The 27,531-nt window shown below is 40.5% G+C and overlaps 1 protein-coding gene and 1 pseudogene across 1 annotated transcript in view; one reads left to right on the forward strand and one right to left on the reverse strand.

Annotated features, from left to right (window-relative positions):
- Positions 1 to 27,531, reverse strand: part of LOC109117846 (regulating synaptic membrane exocytosis protein 1-like) — a gene marked incomplete at its 3' end in the record, with an annotated part of 222,763 nt that overhangs the window by 64,940 nt on the left and 130,292 nt on the right. The gene's annotated exons all lie outside the window — the stretch shown is intronic.
- On the forward strand, positions 22,910 to 23,004 carry LOC117283594 (annotated as a pseudogene).

Here is a 27,531-nt window from a genome sequence, read left to right on the forward strand (position 1 = left end):
GGGCATGGAAAAATGTACTGCTTGTCTAGGGAGGAAGATTCCTGGCAGCAGGAGTCAGAGTAAGGCTGGCCAGAAAAGAGCTTGGGTCAGGGAAGTCCTTACAAAACCGTGTGGGGGATGATGACAAATGAGGTCACAGGCCAGTGATCTCCGAGAGGCCTTGGGAACAAGGGGAGGGGCTTTCACTTTTAAGTGCAATCAGAGTTCAGCGCAGCACTGTGAGTGACAGACTGATGTGATGAGGCTGGGGACCTAAGGGCTCCCTGGGTCTGCCAGGTGGAGCACACAGTCCAGGAAAGAGGTGAGCTTCCGATTCTCTCAGAGAGTGCTCGTTCCAGTGAGCCGGGTAAAGAAAAGTCAAACCAAGATTTTTTTTTTCAGCTACTGTTACCGATATAAGATGTTACTTTAGCACAACTCTGGAACAGACTTTATCTCTGGCCACTTATTAGCTCTGCAACATAAAGCAGATTATTCTACCTCTGTAAACCCTGATAGTAACGGACTTAATGTTTGTACTTCCCAAAAGTTGTGATTAAGCATCAAGCCCCATTGTGACGGTATTTAGATGGTACTGGCCTTTGGGCTGTTTACATACTTTTATACACACGGTGCCTCCCCTGCCTCCATAGGATGTACGTCCTTAGAGACCAGGAAGAGAACCCCAAATGCCACCTCACTCTGTAAGGGCAGCATCCTGAAGTGGTCATCTGCAATCCAGGCAGAGAACTGTGCCAGGGAACCAGATTGGCAGCTGTGTCAATCTTGGACCTCCCAGCCTCCAGAACTGGGAAATAAATTCCCACTTTGTGGTATTTTTTTAATCAAAGCATAAGCTGACTGATGCACAGAATTTCTTAATCTGTAAAATAGGAATGACACTATCTATTCCACATTATTCATGTGAAATCTAAGTGAAATAAGCTAAGCAAAGGCCTTAGCGTATTTTCTGGCAATGTTAAGTTGCTTACTAACAACAACAATTAATATAATTTTAAATTTTTTCAAGTCATAGGGATTAATGTAATAGTAAATTCCTAGGAATAATAGTTTTTAAAATCCCTAAAGTTTGCCAATGAATATTTAATATTATGAAAAATATAGGTCACATATAGTTACACATGAACGAGCAAGCCACATACTCACAAGGGTCTGGGATAAATGACTGTAAAAATTAATCTTCAGTGACAATACAATATTAGCGAGGAAACAAAATTGATTCTCGTTTTTTCAATCATTGCTTGTTTGTTTTGTTCTTGTAGGAAGGTTTTTTCTTTTTTTCTTTTTTCTTCCCCCCCCCCATTTGGATGGTATTTTAAAAGCCTAGACTAAAACGAATAGCCGTCGAGGTAGACTTCTGTAAAAACAATCCTTACTGGGCCAGGGATTTAGCTCAGCAGTTTGCTGGCCTGCCTCGTAAGCACAAGGACCCGAGTTCGATCCCCGGTACCAAAAAAAAACCAAAACAATCCTTACTAATTAAATAAAAAGTTATTCTGAGCTAACAGATAGATATAGGCTTATAATTTCCTTGGACTTTTGTGCTATTTGGATATATTCTGTAGACAGAATTTCTAGAGTACTGATGAGAATTATAGATGTAGGGCTTAGGAACATTCTGAATTTATTCTTTGTGAAGCAGAATAATAATTTTTTAACCACATCAAGCATGGGATACCAGAATAACTACCTTTACATCAGAGTCCATGAGAAGCAGAAATGAAATTCACCACAAGCAGAATGTGACAGGAAGTACCATCTCCTTTTCAGAATATCACAGATTTCTCGTAAATTTATTCTACCATTTGAGGGTCTTCCTGCTCTTCTGCTCTTCGAAAATATTCAAATGGGTAAGTATAGTTGTAGTCTCCACCAACCTCACTTTATCAGACCTAAAGTGGTGATCCCTGGGTGGTGTTAATCACCTCCAGAAGTTAGTTCACACCACTGCAAAGTGCTTACTGATTACAGCCCACAGCTGGCTAAGGTGCAGAAAGAATACCCATACCATACTTTTATTATCCTGTCACCTTCATGAGGTTGGCCTGCCCACAGACACAATGCTTCATGCTAATGTAATTCTTACAAGGTAAATCTAAATTTCAGTATTTCTGTTTTTTCTTAAATTTCAAACAAAATTTAAGATATACCCCCCCCCAGAAAAGAACAAGAAATAACTATGAATATCAGCTACATAACACAACCCGTGATATGGATTAATGTTGTTTGGTAGGTAATTTATTCGATGTCCTTCTCAAGCACATCTTGTTGCTGCCCTGTTCTTCTCAGGATAGAGTACAGACAAGGTGCCTCTCTGTCCACTAGTAAAAAAGGACTTGGAGTTCAGAAGCAATTTTTGTGTCATGGACGCCTTTAGCAGCAGCTTCTGCATCTCTCCTCGGATTAATGATTTTAAGCTTGTAACATGAAACACAAGAGGGAGAAAGGAAACCAAATGCATTGAAAAATTATCAAAACATTAAATAAACACATTTATGATTCGGTAATATAAGTGGTCATTTTAAGTTCTTCTATGCTTACAAGGATACTTTTCAAAAACACAATGCAGTCCTGTATAAACTATGATTTAAAAAATTTTTATCAGCCAAAGCACCTGCCTGAACACAGGTTACACTGCAGATGTACAGACGTAACCAATGAGGAGACCAGCAGACAAAAGAGGCTGCACAAGCTCAGGCCACAGCCCAGGAGCAAACCCGCTCTGTGTGAAGAGGGAGGCCACCAGGGTTACCACACCTCCTCTCATGAAATTAAATATGGAAATTCTTCAGCAGCAAAAAGCAATCAGATGCTTAAAACTAAACTTCATATGACAGAAAAATAGTTGAGAAGTAAGTCTGAGTCTGGTATAGAGATCAGAATCCATCACTGGGCAGGAATATTTTTATCTCTACTGAGTTTTTGGCTTCAGTTCTGAATTCATCTCAGTAGGAAATTCATGCTGCATTCAGTGTTTTTCTCTTTATTCTGCTAGGCAGTGAATCTCAGTTTTAACCTTCGAGTATTTATTCTGATTTCGTTGAGATAAGTGTTTAGCTCTGGCAAGGATATGATTTGCATTTTTCTTGTATGCAGAACCAGTGCTGACTGGCACAACAAGAGACATTTAGAGAGACAAGAGTTAGGACACAAAGGATGGAATTTCCAGTTTAAGTTTCACAGGTGCTAAAAACAAACAAAAAATGGAACGGATGACAAAAATACAAGTGCTGGGCCGAGGATTTAGCTGAGCAGTTCGGTGGCCTGCCTTGCAAGCACAAGAACCTGAGTTCAATCCCCGGTACCAAAAAAAAAAAAAAAAAAAAAAAAAAAAAAAAAAAAATACAAATGCTGCTCAAGAAAAGAGCACAAGTTTAAAGAGACATGACTGAGTATTTCATATCCTTTTCTTCATAGAAAGGGCCCTTAAATACCACTCTGAAAGTCCCCAAAAACATTTCCTTAGTGATTTTTTCCCCTTTTGAACTGTGGAAAGAAGTAAATACTGTTTTATGTTGCTTGGAAGACAAGGGAATAACACACAATGTGGCTTTCAGAGTGAGTATGAGTGCTCTATTTTGCTCGCTAAAATATCCTAAACAGCTGTAGAAGTTTAGGCATTTGTTGAATGAATGTTGTTGAGCTTCTTAAGCAGGAGGAAGATAGTCTAAGACATTTTCAGTATTTCATCTTCTGGCTGAATCGCCTAGGAGCAAAGCCACTGTAGAAGAGTGTTGGCATTGCTTTGCATGTTACTAAGTAGCTGGGAGCTCCTGGAGCAGTATTCTTTTTCAGTTATCTTTCCCACTCCCTCCTGCCTTGCTCTGACTTGTGGCTTCCTGCAGTAGGTATTCCTCAGTTGTTGAATGAATAGCATACATATTTCCTCTCCCCACCATCCACACCTGACTGATACCTGCTCACTTTGTCACCACCTGAGTTCACACCAGGATCTTGAGTTATGTGCAGACTGCTCCCTCCTGAGATCTTCACTGACCCCTCTCTCTCTCTGGACGATTACAGAATCTCGGTCTATACATCATTCATGCTGACGTTTTATGTATTCATATTCTGTTTGCAAAATTCCTTTGTCTCCCTGGAGGCATGGCACAGATTCCCTTTGTTTCCTTCACAATTATATATTTTTTCCAAATTCTACAAATAGTCAGTGCTCAATAGATATTAAAATATGTGCATAATTTAACAGAATTATTCTGAGATACTTAATGTTTAGAGGGATGTTAGGTGTGATTTAACCTAAATTCTTTCTGATGCTTGAATCCCATCAACGACATCCTGACAAGACCTATTCCAAGCTCTGGATGTATTTCCCGGGGAGACAAGGGAGCACTGTGCAAGGCACAGGAGTCTGTGCTGACAGTAAACTAACGTGGGCACTTTTTATATCGAGCCTATATGCCTGCACTTTCCAGCTCCATAGCTGGCGCTGCCCTTTGGCTCGCTCAGAATAAACTGACTCCTTTTTCCATATGACATTCATTTAAATACTTGAAAACTGCTATCAGTTATGTCCCCTCCAAATCTTCTTTTCCTCCGGCTAAAGTCATTTATCATTCGGCACGATTTTATATCCCTTTGCCACCCTAACAGCTCTCCCTGAAAATGCTTTAGCTCTCCACTCCATTATGAAAGTAGGACAGCCTAAGCGGAATCAATTATTTAGTCTCACCAGTCCTGATTTCACATACTGTATTTCTATTTATAGGCCCATATCACATTAGGTTTTCGTTAGTCACACAATTGACACCTATTAGAATTTACTGTTCACTAAAACGTCTATGTCATTTTTATATTTCCAAGAGCAAAAATGTCCCTGTGTTCCCGTTTTATTTAGGCCAACATATAGGACACGGCTACCTTACCTTTTATATTTTATCTTGCTACATCGGGTCCATCCCTCCATAATGTTGAGTCTTCAGGAATGTGAATATCTAACTAACTCGTTATTTCTCACAGATTCATAGCCTGTGAAGATATAGTGAATATTCTCTTCTCATTTTAAGGGTAGAAAAACATCATGGTTTAGATCAAGAATGTCCCCCTAAAGGATACTGTGTGCAACAGCAGGGCTTGTGGAAGGTGACTGGATTATGGGAATGCGAGGGGCTTGGCTGGAGGTGGGGCAGGCGGCCATGAGTTGGAGAATTGATCTCTCTCTCTCTCTCCTTCTCTCTCTGCTTCCAGAGAACCATGATGAGAGCATCTTTTCTCCACCAGACCTCCCGCCATGCCCTTCCTGCCTTGGAGCCAGTTGACTGTAAAGACCATGAGGCAAAATAAACCTCTCCTCCTACAAGCTTCAAGGGTCAGATATTTTATCCCAGCAGTGAGAAAGAGACTGAGACAATAAACTTTTCCTGTAAATGCAAAATGGTAAACATTTTAAGCTTTGCTGGCCACAAAGTCTCCGTCTTGACTATTCAACCTCGCCATCGTGGTAGGAAAGCAGCCATAGACAGTACAGAAACACGAGGGCAGTTGCGTTCCAATAAAACTTATTAGTACACACTGAAATTAAATTTCATGTAATTTTTAATTTCCAGAAGGTGGGCTGGAGTCAATGAATGAGACAATCTGCTGCATCCTAAGCTAAATCATTAGCAGAAGTGATGTGAATTCCAGAGTCACTGTCCAACCTCTTTGCACACACCAAGAAACGTCCCTGTAGCTCAGTTCTTCAAAAGCAGGGCATAGCGATGAAACTGACTGAGAAACACAAATCTAAAAGCTGTTGATCACCTCCCCCCAACATCTGGTTCCCTGGTTCTGGGAAGTGTCTCAGGAAGGTGTGTCTTGAAAACAGTCCCAGGATACCTCTTATCTACATGGTAAGTTTTAAGAAAGGTTTCTTTTTTTTAACATGAATTTCTGAATTCCTTTCGCAGAGTGATTTCACTGTTTGAATGACTAAGTCCTGAGAATATCATGATGACCATGGTGGGCACAGCACTTGCTATGGGAGGCTGCATCACAGAATTATACTTGGTTTAAATCCACTTATTACAATGCCTTCACCTCAACCACCCTTGCACCCTCAGGGATAACATCACTGCAACATTCATGCTCAGTGATCAATACATGCTGACTACCATGATGCTAAAAATAATTCATGCATTTTTCCACTTTATACATTTTGAAATGGCAGATCTCAATCTATTTTATAAAATGACCCAAGAATTTTCTGTGTATGAGAATTTGTAAACACTCTCTTGCCCTCCCTCATCTTCTGGAGATCTACTGCCTCGCATGGAACAGTCAGTCAAGTATGCTGAGTAAATAAATAAGACAGAATTATCCATAAGGTGGCAAAGGAGAAAATGGAAAGGTCTATACACAAAATGAATTTGTCAAGTTAAAACTAGTACTGAAACTTTTGATATCACAGTGAAGGTGTAGTACATGCTTTCCAGCGAACAATTCATATAGTTATTGTGAGCACTGAATCTCCTCCCCTACCTTGCCCCAACACACACACAAGTTAAACCAATCATGGATGAAAAAGGCTCAGCTGCACAAATGGAATCTCACTGCTTTACTGACCGAAGATGAAAGTTTTAGCCCTGTGCTTAAGTTTATTCGTGAAAAATGAAAGCCCTGTATTGGGTCCCATGCTCAAAGGTACTGTGAGAATGAAAGAAGGAGCTTAATCTCTCGGAGCACCAGGGAGGAAGAGGGTGTTTAACAGCAACCTGCAGATCGCAGGCCGGTTGTATTAATGCTGATGTGTGTGCTCAGGAAACAAAGCATTCATTTCAAAAGCAAAAGAAGTAGAAACAGGGGCTGGGGATTTAGCTCAGTGATTCCGCTGCCTGCCTTGCGAGTGCAATGGACTCCAGTTTGATCCCCAGTCCCATAAAGAAAAAAAAGAAAAGAAAAAATAAGTAGAAACAATTGTATCATTTTAAGAAATCCTGCGGCATACATTTTTCATTTTATGTTTTCCACAGCACTGACTTGCAGGGTGAAAACTTCCTCAAGCCATTTCTATTGGTTTTTCTCACAAGCACTGCTTAGTTTTCCTTTACAGGCTCAGCACACCACAAAGGACCTACACTGGAGGAGCTGGCCTGGAGCCTCTGTATCTGAGCTCCAGGCTGTTTAGGGCCATCAGCTGACTTCCCCTTTGGCAAAGGCAAGGCCTCAGCTGCGGGTCTTCCACATTCCTCCTCCACCACACATTCACAGCAGCACAGCACCTAGGCACCGCTGGCACCTCTTAGAAATCAGTAGCAGGGAAAATGACCCATTTCCCACCCAAGTGAGTACAGCATTATATTCCCACTTTCACCACCCGACAATATTGCATTCACTACCCTGGCTGTCTGAACCACTGCTAGTTCCCAACATCCTTCCTTAACTGTGTCCCTCCAAACAACTCACTCTGTCTGCTGCAGCCGAAGCCACCCTCTGAATTTGCCCTAAGTCCAGGAGTTTTCTGTTGCTGCTGCTTCTGGCTCCAGTTCGGTGCCTTCCAGCATTCCCACGGGCTCGTGGCTCTCATAAATTGGTGCCAGGCGCTTTCTTCCTGTTCATCCCGCTGCTGCTGCTGCTGCTGCAACTTTGGCCAGCTCCCCACTCTTGCATTTCTCTTAGCTTTATTGCTCTCTGCTGCCTCTGCCACATTCTCTGCCTCTGAGGACAAGTGAGCAGATCTACACACAGTGGCTAAGAATGAAGGAAACATTTTATCTGCCAGCGCACAAGCAGGGTGAATTTTTGTGAGTAAAATGGATTTCAACTTGGCTCCCACAAACTCAAAGGTACAGATTCTGTGTGGCGATCAAAGGTGGAAACAAGTCCACTTACTGCGTGACAAATAACAGGTGCTGTGGTTGCTGAACAAGAGGGCAGAAAGTGACAGGGGTGTTGGAGGGCTTTCGCACAGAGGTAAATTACCCTAAAACAAGCTCGACTCTGCCCCTTTACAAGCAAGTGAATCCGAACAGAGAGGCCAATAGCCTGAGGTAGCAAGTCCCGGAAAATACCCAAGGGAGAAGATTCTAGGTGGAGCAGCTACCAAGTGCAATGACACCGGGCCAAGGTGAGCCTGCTGGAACTAAGCAGCGGTGAGAAAGCCACTGTGGCGGGATCTTTACGAGCACAAGAGATGAAGCCCAGCATAGGTTGAAGCCAGATGGGGGGGGCATGTCACGGATGACAAACTTCCCGGACTTCGTTCTTAGAGAGAGGGGACAGGATGGGAGTATCTTAGCTGAGGGGAAACAATGAAAGGTTCACAGGAACGCTCTGACTGCTGCTGGGAGGAGAATAAATGGTCCGAGTCCAGAGACGTGAAGGGAGACCAGTGTAACTTGCTGAGGTGACAAGGTCATGGCTCTGACTAGGATGACAAGAAGGAAGGAGTGCAGACCATCAGGTTGTTTTGAACACAGAACTCACGGGTTCCACTGATGAACTGGGTGCAAGGTATAAATGAAAGAAATAATTCAAGGGTGACTCCTAAATTGCTGACCCTACCAATTGGGCAAATTACATAGTTGAAAAGTCAAGGGAAAAGTTTATTGGATGGAGAAAATCCAGGAGTAGAGACTAGGGCATGATAGGTTTGCAATGCCCAGTTAATACGTGTGAGAAGAGTTGAACAAGTAGTTACTATGATTACTGGGATCTTAGAAAAACAGTTCAGAATAGACATACATATGTAAGTCGTACTTAATGCTCATATTGTGCTAAATGTAAGAACTGTTATCTCCATCTGCGAAAGAGAAAGCAGGCTTGGAGAAATCAAATAATTTGCTTCTGAGCACAGAGGAAAATTACAATAAAAACAAAAGAGAAGGATCTAAATAGTTTGTATATAGCTGGACTCCTAGCAGAGCTGGCTGAGGCACTAAATCTAAGTACAGTCAGTAGGAAAACTCTGAAAGTGCATGATGTCAAAACAAACCTGGGTACTGATGGAGTCAAGGACAACATTAGTTATAAATCTGAATGCCCTAAAAACCAATTGTTTTTACAGTCAGTGAAATGCCTTGAAACATTTCACCAAGTTAGAGACAGAAAAGAAGTCCCATCTGCCAAAGAGATACCTGGAAAGCAGTGAAGAAAACTAAAGAAGCCAAATATTCTTACCTTGGCTAACAGAAGATTTAAAGGGAACTCTGGGTATACAAATATGCAAGACAAAAATGGATCATTTCTCACACTTGAATGTCTCTCAGCTGCTTCTCCAGAAAGAAGGGTCTCCAGAAAGAAGGTTGTCTGCACCCTGAATGCCACCTGAGTGTCTCTCTGACCTCCACATACAAAGCCACCCTGGAAAAGGAATCGCATAGAATGAAAATCTCTGTCCTCAACATAATTTTGGAGTGTTCCCAACAGAGTATAAATCCATTTGGATCATCAGTACCCTATACTTCTTTTCCTCAGCTACTCATTCTATGATTTCTCTCTTAATATCACTTATGATTATTATAGTCTGTAATAGCTAAAACATGGAAACAGCCCATTTGTCCATCAGTTGGAGACTGGATAAAGATGTGGTTTTTCTATAAAATGGAATACTACTCAGCCATAAAGAATGAGAAATTAGATTCATTCATAGGAAAATGGATACATATTGAGGATATATTCCTAAGTGAAAGAAATAAGGCACACAGGTGTAAATAATGAATAGTTTCTCTGGTGTGAACAAACTATAATAGTACATAAGATCCTAATGAGATAGTTGACAATGTGAAATAGGAAGAAAGGGGCTAAAGGTGTAGGGAAAGTGGGAAGGGTAGGGGAAAGGGAATAAGGGAAAGGGAAAAAATAGGAGAAAATGAAAACATGGAAATGAAGTGTTTGTAAATGGGGAGGGGAGGAGGGGGTGAAGGGAGGGCAGGGACAAGGGGAAAAAATGAGAACCAAGACCTGTCATGTAAAGGTACAAGATCCCAATGATGAATATAACTACTGTATACCTAAAATGTACCAATAAACTCAATGAGGAAAAAAAATATTACTTATGATTCCCAGGCAGTAAGTGTTTATTTATCAACTATTATAAAATATGTCAGGTTTGGTTAAAAGCATAGTTTCTCCACTCTGCTGTTTTCAATTTCACTCTCAGCTCTGTCACTTACTCCTTATGATCAAAGGGAAATCACAGAACCTTTCTGTGTCTCACGGAAAGAAACCCTCAGCTATAAAACAGACAGAACTGGACTCTCTTTGTAAGGCTATTGTGAGCCTTCACTGAGATTATACAGGTAAAGTTCTCATAAAGTACCTGGGATAAATTAAATAATCAATGCTTGCCATTATTGTTGTTACTATCATTTTAAAATATACTTAGAATCCTGTCTGTCCCTTACATCCTTGTTTCTTTCTGGGAGAAGAAGAAAAAATTTAACTAATAACGAGATAAGAAATTCTAAAAAGTAAAATTGTGAGCAGTCACTTTGAAATGCTAAAATCTGACAGGATTTTAAAATTTAGTATTAGTAAAATTAGGCAGCATTATTTTTTTTTATGATTTCAGAAGATCTCAATAGGAGTTGTGGTTTGAAATTCTTCACAACGATTCCTTCTGCCAATTCACTGGTAATCTTGGGTGGGCATCAGAGACAAACTGTGACAAGAGTTTTGTGCTCATGGGAGCCACAATTTCACTGTCAGCTGTGGTGGAGTTTGAGCCTGGTAAGCTCCAAATGATGGCTCTTTTTCTTTTCTGTGACAGTTGACAGAGGCCATCCCTGGACCTTTCAACTCGAGTATTTTCCAATCTCAGATAACCTACCCTAGCACCATAATTCATATGAACAATATAAACAGATGTTTTAAACAGGGCCTCAAATAAACATCTTCATACCTATGTCCCGCAAATGAGCAACAATACATTTTGAAGAAGTATTAGGTGACATACTCCACGTCCACGCTGCAGCAAGCACAGCTCTGCAGAAAGCACCCTCGAGCGCACACAGGAACATAAAGCAGGCTGCAGATGTCCAAACTGTAAGTCCAAGCCAAATTCATCATCTTAACTTTCTTTCAAACACAACCTCACACCTATATTTATACGACAGACTCCTAGGTGGTCCTTTAGAGCCCAGGCTGCTCTGCTCACGTCTCAAACCCATTCTCAGCTGCGGGAAAAGTAAGGTTTTTTATACCTTTGTCATCATATGAATGACAACCAGAGCTCTTTTATTTGCCAGCTGAAGCCAAATGAGTTTGAATCACTTGATCAAGGTGACAGCAGCTGTGATCATAACCACACTCTCGTAATCCTGTATTCAGAGTTTGTATCAAACAGGCCTGTCTCTTCCCTTCATAGAAATCTGACTCCTTCCCTCCTTATCTGTTTCCTCTCACCTTCTTATTCTTCTTTTCCTTTTTTTTTTTTGAGACACGGTCTCAGTATGTAGTTGAGACTGACCTGGAACTCACTGTGTAGCCCAGGTTGGTCTCGAACTCACAGCAATCCTCCTGCCTCAGCCTCCTAAGTGCTGGGATTACAGGCATGTGCCACCACGCCTGACTTATTCTTCCTTTCTTTTTTGAGCCTTTCTCTTTCTCTTTCTCTCTCTTTTTCTTTTAGCTCTTTACTTTACCTTTCCTCCTCTCTCTCTTCTCTTTCTTTGAGCTCATCTGTTGACCTCTTCCTCAATTTCTAGACCCATTCCAGGGCTACAGAGGTGACAAGCTCAAAACCCTTGGAGTCCTTTGTATTTGGTTTCCTAGCTAGAGAAGAGTAAGAACATTTATCAGGCTACTTGCGATATGGTGTGGTTTGTGCCATCTCTGGGAAATGCAGGGTCCCTGAAGGAGCAAGAAGGAGAGAGAGATCACAGAAGTATCAAACGGAACACTGTGTAAACATCTGCCTAGTGGAAGAATAGGCAAAACTTGAGAAGAAAACAGTGTTCTGGAACGACAGAGTCCACGCAGAGGCCACAGTGTGAGACAGTCCAAGACCAGAAAGAAACTCAAGATAACAAGTTCGCGTCCAGGAGGGAGACAGACTGCCAGATGAGGACTGCTGACGATGATTTATACCTTGAGTCTCAACCATACCCAACTGAGACAATATTACGATAAGAAGTGGGCCTTAGTGTTGGTGCTGGAAAGGGTTAAGATTTGGGAGGCTGTTAGAATGGAGCGAGTGCATTTGGCATGTGAGAAGGACATGAATTTTGAGGAACCTTATGGCAAAATTCATACTTTAGCTCATGTCCCCTCAAAAGTTTTTTTTTTTTTGGTGGTATCTGGGTATAGTAGCACTTGACCATAATCCCAGTTACTTGGGAATCTGAAGCAGGAGGATGGTAAGTTTGAAGCTATTCTGGGCAACTTAAGACTGTGTCTCAAAATAAAATTTAAAAAGCGCTGAGATGTAGCTCTGGGGTGAGAACTGGGTTCAATCTCCAGTAATGCAAAGATGTTGAAGTCATAGTCTCTGATACTTCAGCATGTGACCATATTTAGAGACGGAGTCGGTTCAGGGGTATCAAATTAAAGTGAAGTTACTTAATCTCCTACAATGAGAGCTCTTGAAGAAGAGAATATTACATCATAGCCATGTAAATAGGGAAAGGTGGAAGGTGACGCGAGAAGAGGGACAATGATGACCCAAGAGACAAGGAGAGAGGGCTCAGGAGGAACCAATTCCACGACACCTTGACCCTCGGACTTCTAGAATGTCCAGAACCGTGAGACGTTAACTTCTGTTGCTGAAGCCACTCAGGGTGTGGTGCTTTGTTACAGCAGCTCTAGGAGACTAATTCTGATCTAGTTTTTATAGATAAAACCGATCCACCCAAACTGATACAGAGATGGGATTTGAGAAATAAGCAGTGGTTGAACCACACCAGGAAATGTGGACTCACACTGCCAACTGAGGTGAGTCTAGATGAAACGCCACCGCCTGTGGCTGGAAGGTCCCTTCCCTGGTCCCTCACACCAGCTGCTGCCCTTTCTACCTGCTCTTTGGTCCTGCTGCTTCTTTGTTCACCTTCTCCATAGCTGATGCTCACTGGTTGCTTCAGACAGGCCACAGCCCTGCTCTCACTAACATCTTCTATTCCAGTTTTCAGCTTGTTGTAATTCTCTTAGCGCAGCTGGGGTACAGGCTTTTTTGCTTATTGTTTCAGTCGTCGCAGGGGCTGTTGATGTCCTTCTCCTATTTCCCTCCCTAAATTCAGTGTGGGCTACAGTTCCCAACTCTCACAATGTGCAGTGCTTTTGCTGACAGCTTTCTTTGATGAATGAAACCTGTTTTACCTGAAGTAGAAAACAGTTATAATAAAGTTAAACAATATCGCCTCCCCAGGACCAGGGACGATTTATCCGCAAATACTCCTGTACCTTTTCCATTAAGTAGGTAAGTGAGGAGTGTGCTTTCACACTCAGCCCCAGTTTTTTAAATTGGAATTTAGCTCACACTGTTTTTCTTCTTTTACTTCTTATTAGCTGAATCTTTTCCCTCAAAAAGTAGATAGCGTTCTCACCCCAGGCACATCAGAATAAGATCCTATGTGGAGGAAGCAACTTCATGGAGTTCTCGGGTTAAAATGATATCACTAGGATGGTCCCTAGTGTTCAACAAGACCACCACTAATAAATACATTGGAATGATTTAGGCATAAACTAAGAAAGCCTGGAGTTGAACAGTGATGTTATTATACATGTAATCATTCCCTCCTACCATTAATCAATCAACCAATTAAATTTTAATATATAGCAGTTAACAAATCTGAAATGATACAGTTTAGGTGTTTAAAATACCTTCATGTCCCAATTACATAAAATTATGAATACAGTTTGCACTGAAAACATTGAATGGAAGCACGTAATATACACTACATACCTGTTCCCAGTGATACTGAATTTAAAATAGAAATAACAAGTTGTGAAGATAGTAAGGGTAGTAGGTCTGTTGTTCTGCATTATGACTCCTTTTACTGTAATCACTATATTAAAACGACTAAATTAATACCTCTCTTTTAATCCTTTCAACATTCAGGAAGCTGTTTCTCTCACAGTTTTAATTATGCAAAAATTTCAAATTTTTATTATGTGGATAAAAAGGTCAGCTGGAACTACTCTAATAAGTATTTTTCTGGCCAAGGGTGCTACCTCCTTGGATTCCCTGAAGCAAAATGGCCTTCCTGAAACTCAAGTTTCTCATATTGTGTTAAGCTTTTTATAACACGTGCTCACAGACGGAAATCTCCGCATAATCCACGTCAATGCCTGGGAGATCTTGGGGCTGGGAAGGAGCAGAACCTGGGAGGGAGACGAAGGAAGAAGAGAGGAAGCCAGTTTCTCTTCTGGCCTGACTCTTCGTGGCCTGGATTTGGGGGCGCATGAACACAAGGGACTGAAAATTTCCCTGCAAGGCCAGGGAGAAACAAGACAGATTCAGTCAGAGATGCAACGAGAATCTGGCATGTAGCCAACCCCACAGGGTGTGCCAAAATAAAGACCAGTACATTTTATTCCACAAACCAGGAAAGCAAGACACTTTTCATCTTCCACTTATTACTGATCTGTGTGTCATGAGAGTCTTTTGTAATATTTTGTTAAAATTATGAATTTGTGAAAAGAAGACAGGTGTAGACAGTCAGCCTTTGAAGAGCCTTTCCAAGGCCAAGCTGAATTTCAATGGTGATGACGAAGAAATTCCAAAAGGGAAGGTGACACCTGGGAATAAGTCAAGTTCACAGAGCCATATGTGAAGTCTTTTTTCTTTATAAATTTCACAACAGTCTTGTTGGTATGATAGTGTCTATTTTCCTATATTTAGCTTATTTATTATATGCTAGTGGTTCAGAAACCAGTAAGTTTCCCTAAGACCTGGTATCCAACCTCAGAGGAAATTGAGTATCTTACAAGACCATGAGACTGTTGGAAATGCTTTGAAAAGAAATACTGACTTATTTTCTAAGGACCCATATATTTAGTAGATCAGTCTCTGTGTGGATGAAATGCAAGTATAATCATCTTTCACAGTCACAATGGCCACCTCTGTGGTAGCGTCTAAAACAAATGACTACTTTTACTTACGGGGTAACAATACTCCCGGTTTGCTATAATATTTCATAAAATGAAATTCTCAAATGTCCCATATCTGCTGATACTTCCTGTCAAAAGTGTATCTGTTTAGACAATAAGTTATATGACCAGAGGACCTTCAACCACTGATGGACAAGGTTATCAAAGGGTCTGAGCCTCCATTTACTATGTCCACTCACTACTAAAGTCTCCACTCCATTTAGACGGTTGTTGCAGCAATCTGGTTGGTAGGGTAGTATCCGTTTCCCTATATTGGCTTTGTTTCTTTATTATACAGTTAGACGTGCAGAAAGCTGGGAATTCAGACCATGTTGTCTCAGCACCAAATGAATTCACCAGCCTGGAGCGCTATACATGAATCTGTGTGTTTGAAAATTTCTTAAGTATAGCTTTAGAAAAAAAATTGCACATTACCTCGCATGCTTTTGTTTGTTGTCAGAAAATGTTATTTAGATTATATATTGTATTTCCATTTTTAGCTGCCATAAAACTGAGGACAATTTTAGAACACAGGTGTACAGCTTTTCTTATGGATACTTTAAAAACTTCTTTATGCTGCTTAGGTGATCTATTTATTCATTTCTCTCTCATTTACTTTTTCATTATGGCGAACTTCAAGAAAATTCAACTCATTTTATTAATGTAAAAACATTAATTAAATGTTAAATATTAAATTACAATAAATCCTCTGAATCGACTTCTCATCCTAGAAATAATGATGATATTTATGATTATAGGACAAATATGGGAACTCATGAATCTGGCATGGTAGATTTAAGCCCATGGGAAAGACATTCATTTACCAAAGTCAAATATGAAAGGGAAAGAAAGTCTCTTGTCTTTCTGGTTTTGGAGAAAAAAATCACAGAAATTGTTTCAATTATGGATAATAATGCAACCCTTTATAGCACTTGCAAAATGTTCTACTTTTGGAAATATTTCTCAGAGACCCTAGTCTACCTAGTCTCGTTTCCTTTATCTTTAAAAGGGAGTTAAGGTCTTCCTCATGTACCTGCTGTGAGAATTGGGTATATAAAGAACACCTTGGAGTATTTCCAGCATTTAACAGATGCACATTAAATGCAAATAGTACTCTCATTTAAAAAAATAAACAAAATGTATTTCTTAACATTCACAAAGACATAATACAATATAATATATATAATATAATCTCAAGACCTCAATTCTCAAATGTCCCTCTCCAACTTCACAAGAAAACAAAACTTGGGGCCTGGTTTTGATACTCACTGAAAATTTCACGAACCACTATTGCATAATTTTACTTATAGAATATGGTAAATGCATTCATAGGACATATATTAACTGCTGTCCAATCTCACAACTGCCCTTAATATTTGAAAGCCTGAATTTACTTCCTGTGTCAATATCTATGAATTTTCAGAAATTCATGGGTAGATGGTAAGGCTCCATCAATCAGTTCAATTTCACTCTTGCCCATGTCGCTTTACTGTGCATGCAATCCGTATCTGTGCCTGCAGAAACAGTCGCTATCAGAACGGGGCTGCCTGAGTGACTAAAGGAGCGAAACCCCAGATATTCCTCCAAAAGGCCGCTTTCTCCGTTACAAAGTTCAGAAACAAGGAAAGAAGTTAAACAGGCGATACAGATATTCCTGCTAGAATATCGGACCAAATAAGACCACAAGGGAAACGTGTGTGAACTAAGGCTCAGACATGTGAGTGAACTGTGAGGAGGAACGGAGTACAGTACACAAAGTCCTGCTCCTGGTGACAAAGTGGCTGGAGACAACTTGGAAAGAGGAGGCAGGCCAATCCTGAGCTGCAGGTTAGGTTCTGAAAAAAATGTTTTCGCAGAAGGAGCCCTCGTTCGTGGACCTACTTGTACCAGATCACTCGCTTTAGGAAGTAAGGACTAGCTTTCAGGAAGAGCACAGGATCAGTTTTCTCTCTCTCCCCAGCAGGCCGCAACAAATGGCTACATCAGATTTGCTCTCTGGTCCAACACAGCAGACCAAGCGGCAATCTCTCCCAGAAGCACATTCCCCACCAGCCTGTCCACGCGACCTCTGTGGTATTCCTTTTCATAACAGGAGAACAAATTCATAAACACACCAGTGAATGAAGTGTCTAGTACGGTAGGATTATGTTGTGGTGCACTGTTTCAACCAAGCAACCATACAATCAACAAGGAAGGGCAAAACATGTGAGTAGAAACAAAACAGATGTTGTGCACCAAGGATCTTATTTAGTCCTCATTATAATCCAATAAATTGCATACCCTTTTTATACAAAGTGGTATAGCCAGACAGGGGCAAAGCTAAAATGCAAAATCCAGGCGATCAGTTTTCAATGTCTAGGAGACCACCATGTCTCCTCTCCTGGAAAATGTAGATAATGAATACGTTCTAATTTTAACAGATGAAGAATGATGACAGTCAATCAATGAGTAGACAACCAAGGAAGTCAGACTGTAGAGATAAAAAATGAAGTAAAAATGTCTAGGATTCCCTGGAATACAGTACTTCCTAAATGTCTTTGCTACTCTTCTCTCCTCTGTGCCTGCCCGTGACGTTCTGCCGACACTGTAATATCTCTTAAGCAATCCAGAGTTCTCTGGCTGCAACTGGTTATCTAGACAGGGCAGCTATGTTACCAGTAAACAGCTGCAGAATTCTGGAAAATTTACTATGGTCTGCAATGTCAGCAAAGCATAACCTATCACGATAACGAATTATTTATTTTTCACCTTGGTTGCATCCACCAGTTAAACATCAACATCATTATTTTTTAGACGTCTTTGGTCTTTTAACAAATCTGTCCGTTACCTTTATGAAACAATAGCCCAATGCATGCTGTTATACAATAATGTACAAAACTCACCACTTTTTAACTAGGTCACAAAAGGACAGCATGCCTCAACCATCGTTCCAGCAAGTTTTTTACGTAGGCAGAGATGAACACATTGACTACAGTCTTACCATCCATCCCTAAGGTCAGGGACTGCTGCTGTTTGGCCTTACTAGCTAGCTCCCCAATCTGGACAAGTTACTTAACTTTTTCAGACCTCAGTTTCACAAGGGCTTGAATGGAACCTCCCAATCCACAGAGCTTCAGTGCTGTTGGAGGGAGGATGCGATGCTTTCCTTCTCTGCCCTTCCCAAGACAAAATGAAATAATTACAAGGTTCTGGCCTTGAGAAAAGAAAATAAGATCTCCGCGGCCAAGTTTAAAAAGAGCCCTATTTTTTCTACTCTCAAAGGCAAAAGAAGCCAAACCGGTTTGTGGCCTTTGAAGGAACGAGATGATGAAGAGAACAGGATGAGAAGAGAGCATTCTGGAGAAACGGAGTGAGCACCACTGCCGCTCTTCACTGGCCTTCTCCGCTCCTCACACTTCCTGTTAATTCCATCCACCTGCCTGGGCACTAGTGGTGGCCTCTTGTCTCAGAAGTGAGCCCGATGCCCCTGGAGTTGGAGAAAGGCCCGGCAGGGTCGCTAGAAGGAAGAGGAAATGGAGGCTCTCCTGCGCATGTCGCACTGTGCGGTTCCTGGGGAGCCTTCTCAAGTCCACCATGGCCTCAGGAGACGGCAGGCACTGGTCTCTCCTCTCACAGGGAACTGCGAACCTGAGTCAGAGATGCAGTGAGGCCTCACCAACAGTGGCGGGACACACCCTGGGCACCAGAGCAGAAGTGCCCCCCTTTCCTGCCTCCACTCCACAGCCCAGAGGTCTTAGCACCAAAGAGGGAGCCACTAGGAGGACAAGCCCTGCTCCAGCCCCCAAGGCTGCGGGCCCTGCACTGCAGAGGGGTGGGAGGACCCTACCTGGAGGACACAGGTCAAGGGTAAGGTGCTGAAGGAAGGAATTTGGGGTCAAATGTGAGACTGGAATATTAAACATGAGGGATCCCCTACTCCTTACTAGGTGGAGAGACTGAGAAGTGTCAGAACTGAACCAAGATGGCTTTAAGAGAGATGGATTCACAGTGCTCCTGAGCCTCACGAGGTGGCACTGTTATCTGAAAAACACAGGAATAATTTGATGTTTCGTCCTCATGAGTTGAGACCTCACTGAAACAGTTTCTGGAAAATTAAAGAAATCGTATACACTCTTAAAATCTCTGATATAGGTGTCACATGACTCAGTATTACTCCGGATCCATCCCTTGGCAGAATCGTGGTAAGTTTGCAAAATATTCCTCTTTACCCTCATGCCAAACAGTCAGAGGTGGTCATTTCCCGGGCCGGATTCATGCTACCAGAGGAGTAAGGAAAGAACTACATGTTTTCCCCCTGCCAGCCCAGCCAGCACAGCACTTTCCTCTCTGTGTGTCTTTTGTGGGATGCTCTTGCTTCTTCCATCCCTTAATTTGATCCTGGTCCCTACACTTGGCCCTCGATCTTGCTCTCTGGCACCAGGTCCCCCTGAATCTTCGGTGTGGGCCTGGTCTACTGTAAGGCACAGCTGCTGTGCTTTCTGCCTCCAACCACTGCTCGAGTGTCCGTCTGCTCCCCTGGCCCAATCTTTGCCTACAGCACATAGCGTCACTTTTGTCTCACCTGCCTACACCAAGAATTACAACGGCAGGATGGCAGCAACCCATCAAGGACTCAAAGCCCATGAAAGGGCTGAAAGCTCTACTAAGAGTGCAAGTCACTTAATCACAGGTGTTACCAACGAATTTACTCTCAATTCTCAAATTATTTCTCATGGTTAATGTTTTAAAGGTACGAAAAAAACTTTACTATGACAGTAACCTTTTTCAGTTTTACATTTAATTCTATTCCCCAGCAGTCTGTTGATGAAATATTTCACCTGCCGGGTCCAATACCTTCAACACAGTTCTTTTACCCACTGCTGTAAATATGCTTTTCTTTCTCAGACTTTTGTTTTCTGCTTATTTTTGATGTCTCTATGCCATAACCTTAGCCAAATACAATCTATCATGTAACTCTCAAGAGAGCAATACTTAGAGCACAGTTTGCTGAAAGTCCCTGAAGAATGGAAATGCTTTAAAGGACGAAACCTGTAGACCTAGGGCCTGGAGAATGCTAGCGTTATGAAGTGAGCAGAGGCCATAGGCCAGGCTGGCTAAGGGCCGCAAAGGCAGAGTCCTGTGAGGAAAGAGGGTACGCAGACACCAACACACCTAAAGTGTTTCATGGGGAATCCTCTTGCTGTGGGTGTGAGAGCCTTTGACCTGCTAGTCCAGGGCTGGGTTTCTACCTGGGAATTACAGTAGCACTCTCCGTGGTGTGGCCAAGGAAGACACTCAGTATTCATTTATGCTCCTCTGTCACCACTGCTCCTTAGCAGTATAACCATGACCTGAGGAAGACCATGCACAGACTTCCACCGCTGCAGATGCGTCAGCAGAGAACTCAAGTTTCTCAGCAAATACAGCATCTTATCTACAGGTCGACAAATGAAAATTAACAGAGCACCTTGCCTAAGCGCAGGAGTGTCATAAGACAAGTCCTGTGAGAATAATCCAGGCTACAGTCACAGCAAACAGAAAGAGCCATAACTTCTCTTTTGCTCAGGAATCTCTCTGATTCAAACAATACCCAGAAAAGGGCCATAATTTCATTTGAAGGATATGGAATACGGCAGTACTTAAGAAATATGTACTTTACGTAACTTGTCCCCTTAAGCTAAGAATTCTCTGTAATTCTAAGCCTGAATTTTACTCTAGCACCAAAGAATATTAAAAGATTTCAAGAGTAAAGCAACACTTTTTTGCCTTTTTTTTTACATGAATATTTTTTCTTCTCTACCTTCTTGCTTTCTGCAAATAGAATTTGTAGCACTGGTACCATATTATAAATCTGTTCTGTCTTGTTTTGTTTTTCTCAGTCTGTATTTTACATTTTACTTTTGACTACCTCAAAAATGATAATTAAAAGTAGTATTTGAAGAGCAAGTACCTCCCTCTTTTTTTTCTGTTACTAGAGATCAAACCCAGGGGCATTCTATCACTGAACTACCTCCATTTTTTATTTTGTGACAGGGTCTTGCTAAGTTGCACAGGCTAGTATCCAACTGTGATCCTCCTGCCTCAGCCTCTCAAGTAGCTGGAATTACAGGTGTGCGATCCAGAATCCACCCAGAAGGAGATCATTCTGTAACAGAAAATTCCATAACATTTCTACGTTCAGGATTGAGGTAGCTTTATCACGGCAGACGTCTGGCTGCGAAACCACGACCATTCAGGACCTGTCCACTCACACTCCTCTTTGCTCCCTGGTCTCCAGACTCTGCCTGGAACCCTGGCCCACAGAACTGTCTGCTCACTCTCTGGGCCTCTCTGTGATCTTGCTCAAATGTCCCCTTTTCACTGGGCTTGGCCAAACCACTCTACTGGGAAACACAAATACATCTCCCCGCTTGTGGGATCCTGATCTCTTTCCTTCTTCTCCCTACATCGTGTATGACCTTTTAATACAACCTGTAATCTGCTGGTTTCTGTTCAGTTTCTCCCCTGTAGAATGTGAGTTCCATGAGGAGGTATTTTTCTTTGCTTTTTTCAGTCCATGTTCCAACACTGAAAAGAGTAAGGAGTACTCAACGATAAGAACAAGTAAGAAAACAAGAACAAATCAACTATTTTGCTCATAGTAATGTTATAGTTTCAGAGCCAATACTTGCTTACTAGCTGGGATAATGGAAATAGAAAGCAGATTAAAATGAACTGCCCAATAAACCCAAAGATTTTGCCTAACAGCAACTTAGGCAAGGAGTATCTGACTAGTTTATTCAAACTACACAAAGGACATAGACCCGGCAAAAACTTCCTATTAGGAAGATAATGCTATAGGTCACCCAATGCTAATTCCAATTAATACTAATTTCCTTTATTTTATTTTATTTTATTTGTACTAGGGATCAAACTCGGGTCCTTGCGCTTCTGAGGCAGGCACCAGAACCACTGAGCGAAATCCCTCTGGCCCCCAATTTCCTTTAGTTTTAGAGGGATGGTATAAATTTTATAGAAGCAAAGTGTTTGGATTATTTGTGATTCCTCTAATCACTCTCCTCCACATAGAAAATTATTCCAAGATACTTGGAAACTAGCTGCTAGAATTTATAAACCTACTGTGTTAACTTTCTGAAAGCTCTTTTATTTTTGTTGATGTCATTCCAATAGATGCTGTTCATTCGCATATAATGAAGACATCTTTTAATCTAGGATCACAATGTGTTTAGTTCAGGTAGATTAATAAACTGCTTCCCGCCAGCGAAGATGAATGAGAACTCAGGAAGGTCTAATGTGATCATCCCTTCCAGAGTTCCCTCAGCACACAGACCCTCCTCCGCAGTCTTCCAGCCTTCAAAGAAATTCTGACACTGAAAATTCCACACTTTGTACCCGGGTTTAATTTGGAATTGTGCAGTGTCACAATGGCAAACCTCAGAAATGAAACTCTGGTAAAGAGTTGCACCTGATGAGCAAGTTCAGAGATTTTAAAAACTGTAATGGTGAAAACAAACAGAGAATCAATTTCTGGAAGGGAGGGGATCAAAAAAGCAACAAATAGCTAAAAATGGAAGCCTAAAGTTGTTTTATAAAAATCCGTTTCTTTTAACAGGTCACAAGAAATTATAAAACACTTCATTTTAGTCTGTATTAAAAGCAGATTAATTTGAGAATGGTATATCATAAACTTCCTAAAATGAACAGGAGTATTTGAGTAACTAACTTAATAAATAGTATTTACTTTCCTGATTTATCTGATTTCAAATTTTATTTTCTAAAGTAAGTCAAAAGGCAACTTATCTGTACTTCTCCAGTTTTTAAACGTGTGTTTTGTGCAGACTGAAGTCATAGGATGGCAGGGTACTACATCTTATAAAGAAGAAATATAATTAGTGCTCGCTTTGGCAGCATATATAATTAAAAAAAAAAAACGGAATGACACAGAGATTAGCATGGCCCCTGCGCAAGGACGACACGCAAATTCTTGAAGTATTCCACTAAAAAAAAGAAAAAGAGGGCCGGGGATTTAGCTCAGCAGTTCAGTGGCCTGCCTTGCAAGCGCAAGGACCCAAGTTCGATCCTCGGTACCAAAATAAATAAATAAATAAATAAATAAATAAATAAATAAATTTGCAAGCACAAGGACCCGAGTTCGATCCCTGGTACCAAAAAAGAAAATGAGATAGAAAGAGTTAAAATGGTCTGAAATATCTATTATGATCCATTTGCCTGAAAGAAATATCTAGGGCAAATATTTTTAAAAAGTAAAACATGTCCAGAATCCCATGTTTGCAAAAATAAAATTTAAAAATTTTAGTTCTAAGTATGAATTTTCACACAATTCATTTGTCATCTGCCTGTTTGCCTTTTCTTTTGCATGTAAGTATATAATTGTTTCCACAGCTTACTGAATTACACGGACATCTCTACAAAGTTCTCCACATTTATTTAACAACAGAACCAATTTTTTTTAACATTTATTAATGTGTCACAGAAATACACACCACCATTTGGTAAACACTTTTAAAAGAGAATGTATGGGAATGTATTAAAATGCTTATAACATCCTGTCAAGTGAAAAAAAAAAAAAAGCAGGAAGAGCAAAAGAATGTATGCATAACTGGAACATTTATGTCAAAATATATACCACACAGAGGTTACTAGGTTGGTCACAATATGGGTTATTTTAATTTTCTATGTTTAACTGAATTTTCCTTTATTAATGTTCATATAAATTATAATAAAATTAAATTTTTTTCCATTAAAATCTTTGCTTCAGTGCTCCTTCAGAGTTGTATCTATTTAAGCTATGATTAGGAGTAATTATATCGGTCAATAAATTTGGGCTACAGTCTGAGAAGCAGAAATGGGAAGAAAGGGCTAGTTAACAACAGCTTACCATCAGCTACAAGCACTGTCAAGTTCACCTCACAATCTTACCATTAAACTGAATACTCGCAAAGAACAGACTCAGAATTTCAGAGTTAAACCAAATGGTCTCAACAGAATACATCTTTTCAAAGAAAAAAGCTCAGTGAATGATTTAGGCATAAAATTCCACTGTGCAGTAGCATCTAATTTTCATGCTGGCCCAGTTCTGACCCCCACACACATACAGACGTCAGGAACTTTCTGCTAGGAACATACACAGTTAATATAAAACATGGCTTGACTTTTCTGGAAAGGCTTTTTCTTAGCTTTCAAGGTCGAAGGAAAAAATGACAACTATTAACACTTCTATTTCTTGTTCATTTCCCTTCTCTCCTTGTATAAGAATCATCCTGCTGGCAGGGCAGAACTTGCCTTTTCAGGAATTTCGTATTTGCATTAGCAGCACTGATGTAAGTAATCTTGCAAGTATGGGTGTGTGCGTGTATGTTCTATGACTACAGCGTTGCACACTAAGGAATCTGAGATAAATTGAAACATGGCAAAAATTATAATTAGTACAATGTGGGTGTAGTGTAAGAGCTAAAAAAAAAACAAAGCAGAAGTCAAAAATTCATTTTCCTATCCAATTTAGGTGTTGTCTGAAGCTAGCTCTCAGGAGACTGCTGTTGGTTAAAATTATATTTGAGTACTTTGAATATTAAAAGAAGATGCATTTTCCATTCATTAATCTCACAGAATACTCTCCTGACCAAGCAGTTGGGGTGGTTATTTTATATCTTACTCAGACATCAACTGGAGAAATCCTGGAAACCTTTTTTTTTTTCCTTTTTATTGGGTTTATTGGTACTTTTTTCATTATACAGTACAGTAACATTAATCATTGGGATCTTGTACCTTTATATGTCAGATCTTGGTTTTCATTTTTTCCCCGTACCCTTGCCCTCCCTTCACCCCTTCTCCTGGAATCATTTTAAAATATTACTTCATTCTGTATGCTAAGCCTTTATAATGTGAATGAGAAGGTAAATTCTATTAGAACTTTTCTTAGAGATGGACTAGAGTAAATTGCTATTTACTTGTAATGCCACAGAACATATTAACCTCAACAGAGGAAAATCAATGAAAAAGTGATGGCAGTATGCAAAGTATACTTTATATAGCTATGATAACAATGTGGAAAAACCTGAGATACCCTAAGTATCTGTTGACAAAGAATTATAAAAATAAATTATTTATCCATACAGTAAAATACTCTCCAAATATTAAGTATAAAGTGGTAGGCTACTTACTGATATAAAATGTGTTATATATAATTTTTCTTGATTATATGTGAATGAGGAATTAGGAGTAACTTTTTTTTGTAATTTTTTTGGACTTACTTTTATCTTCAGTTTGTTTATTTATTTATTTTTAATTTTTTTGCATTGCACCCCAGGCCTTGCACATGTTAAGCAATTGCCTTACTACTGAGCTACGCCCCAGCCCTTAAAAAACTCTCATAATTGCTGGCGCACACCTCTAATCCCACCACTCAGGAGCCTGAGGCAAGAGGATTGCCATGAGTTTGAAACCAATCTGGGCTATGCAGTGTGCTCAAGGCCAGCCATACAATTTGGGGTGGGTGGGTGGTAACAGGGATCGAACTCTGATCCTTGCGCTTTTGATGCAGGTGGCATCACCACTGAGCTAAATGCCTGGCCCTAATTTTTAAACATCTCTAACTTATCGAAAAATTTTAGAAAACTAGAAAGATTTATTGGCATCAGTATGCAAAAAGCTATTGTAAAGGTAGCAAACGGCCATCAGTTGGCTTAGTACAGCGAGATACCAAGGCTCTTCTCAGCCAGAATTGCTCTGTGTCCTCGGCAGGTGTGACTTTAAGTAGCTGCACAGACAGACAGAACAAACTACAAGCTGTATTTTTAAATCAAAAAAAGTATGTGGAGCTACCTAAAAGGACCACTGTTGTACACATGCGCGCACACACATACGGAACCTGAACATGAAATCAGTCAGCAAATTCTAGAAAAATGTATGGTAGATTCCACATGAAAGCTATCATAACGAGAGTGGATCTGACCCTCTTGGCCCTCTCTGTTCCTGGCTGGAGACGCAGCTGCTGGATCCGACATGGGTTCCCATCACACCTGCTGCCACCAGCCCCTCCCTGGAGCCGACTCAATACCTCCCTGCTCACGTCAGACCTGGGACTTGGAGCCTCTCAGACTGTGAGCTAATAAATAAATCTTTTCACCATAAGTACCCTGTGCCAAACATTTCAGGACAGTGATAAAAACTGACTAATGAGTAAACAAAGTAAGATGGAACAATAAAATGGCCTTTTTCCAAATCAACCCATATTTATTAAAGTAATTTTCAAGTACTTGTTTGGTGACGAGGTACAATGTGTGGCACTCGTATTCTTAATCCCTTTCTAAGGCTTTCTCAGACATCTATTTCATCCCCAAAATACCTACATGGACGTACTTTATATAATGGAAATACTTTATGAGAGGGTACAGATCTCATTTTTTAAAAATGTTACCTATGTCTTCTAAACCTACTAGCCAAGAGCTCTCAATTCTAGCCAACAAATTCTTACCTCTCAGGGCTTAATATTTCTCATGTGTAAAATATAAGTATTGGCCTAGATACTCAGATTCAAAATTTAGGCAGATATTTCTAAACACCACATTCTTGTCTTACTGCCTGGGAAAGTCCATGACGCTATACACTATGTCCTGTTATTGTCTCCATTTAGCTCCAAATAACAGAGAATCCATCACTGGACTGTCCTCACTCATCTCCCAGCAGAATACCCACGCAAGAAGAAAAATGAGGCATAAGAAAAGAAGGCAAATCATAGAAATGTAGATATAACCTAGTCATGCTCATTTTGCAGATGAAAAACTAAGTCCATAGGTACTCAGCACATGCTATTTCCTATCAGAGCTTCTTAGTAATACATCCAAAATACACTGTAAAATATTTTGTTAGCAATAAAAGCTTTTGATGTGAGCAATACTCATCTGCAGTCACTGTGAGTATTACCAGTCCCGGTTTATATTATTTAATTATGCAAAATGAAGTGAAAAAACTGTTAGGGGAAATATGGCTATAATTTATATGATCAAATATTACTTTCCTGTTCCTTATTAGTGAGTTTAACAAGTCTGTCACACTAATTATACCAGTTTTTTCTTTCTTCCTTTTTTTTGGGGTGGGGTGGGTGCTGGGGATCAAACTCAGGACCTTGTGCTTCTGTGGCAGGCAGCAGAACCACTGAGCTAAACCCCCGGCCTCATACCAGTTTTCTCAAAGTATATTGAATACTATGAGCCACTGTACTGATATTATGTAAGTTTATGTGCCACAATGTATACTGTAAATTTCATTTGGGCTACTTATCATCCATAAGTATTTCTGAACATAAATTTTAAAATACAAACTATAATTCTGCTGAAATCACAGAACTCGAGCGTCTGGCATGAAGAATATATTGTCTCAAAACTTTTCTAGATGCCAAGTTACAGAAAGTCCTGGCTCCTGGGAGGCTGGGTACTTTGGGGACACTTGCTGAAGGGGGTCTTTCTACAAGTGGTAAGACAGCATTTTTTTTTTTTTTTTTTGGTACTGGGG

This window comes from Fukomys damarensis, unplaced genomic scaffold (assembly GCF_012274545.1).
Source record: "Fukomys damarensis isolate Sample0158 unplaced genomic scaffold, DMR_v1.0_HiC HiC_scaffold_27, whole genome shotgun sequence".
NCBI lineage: Eukaryota > Metazoa > Chordata > Mammalia > Rodentia > Bathyergidae > Fukomys > Fukomys damarensis.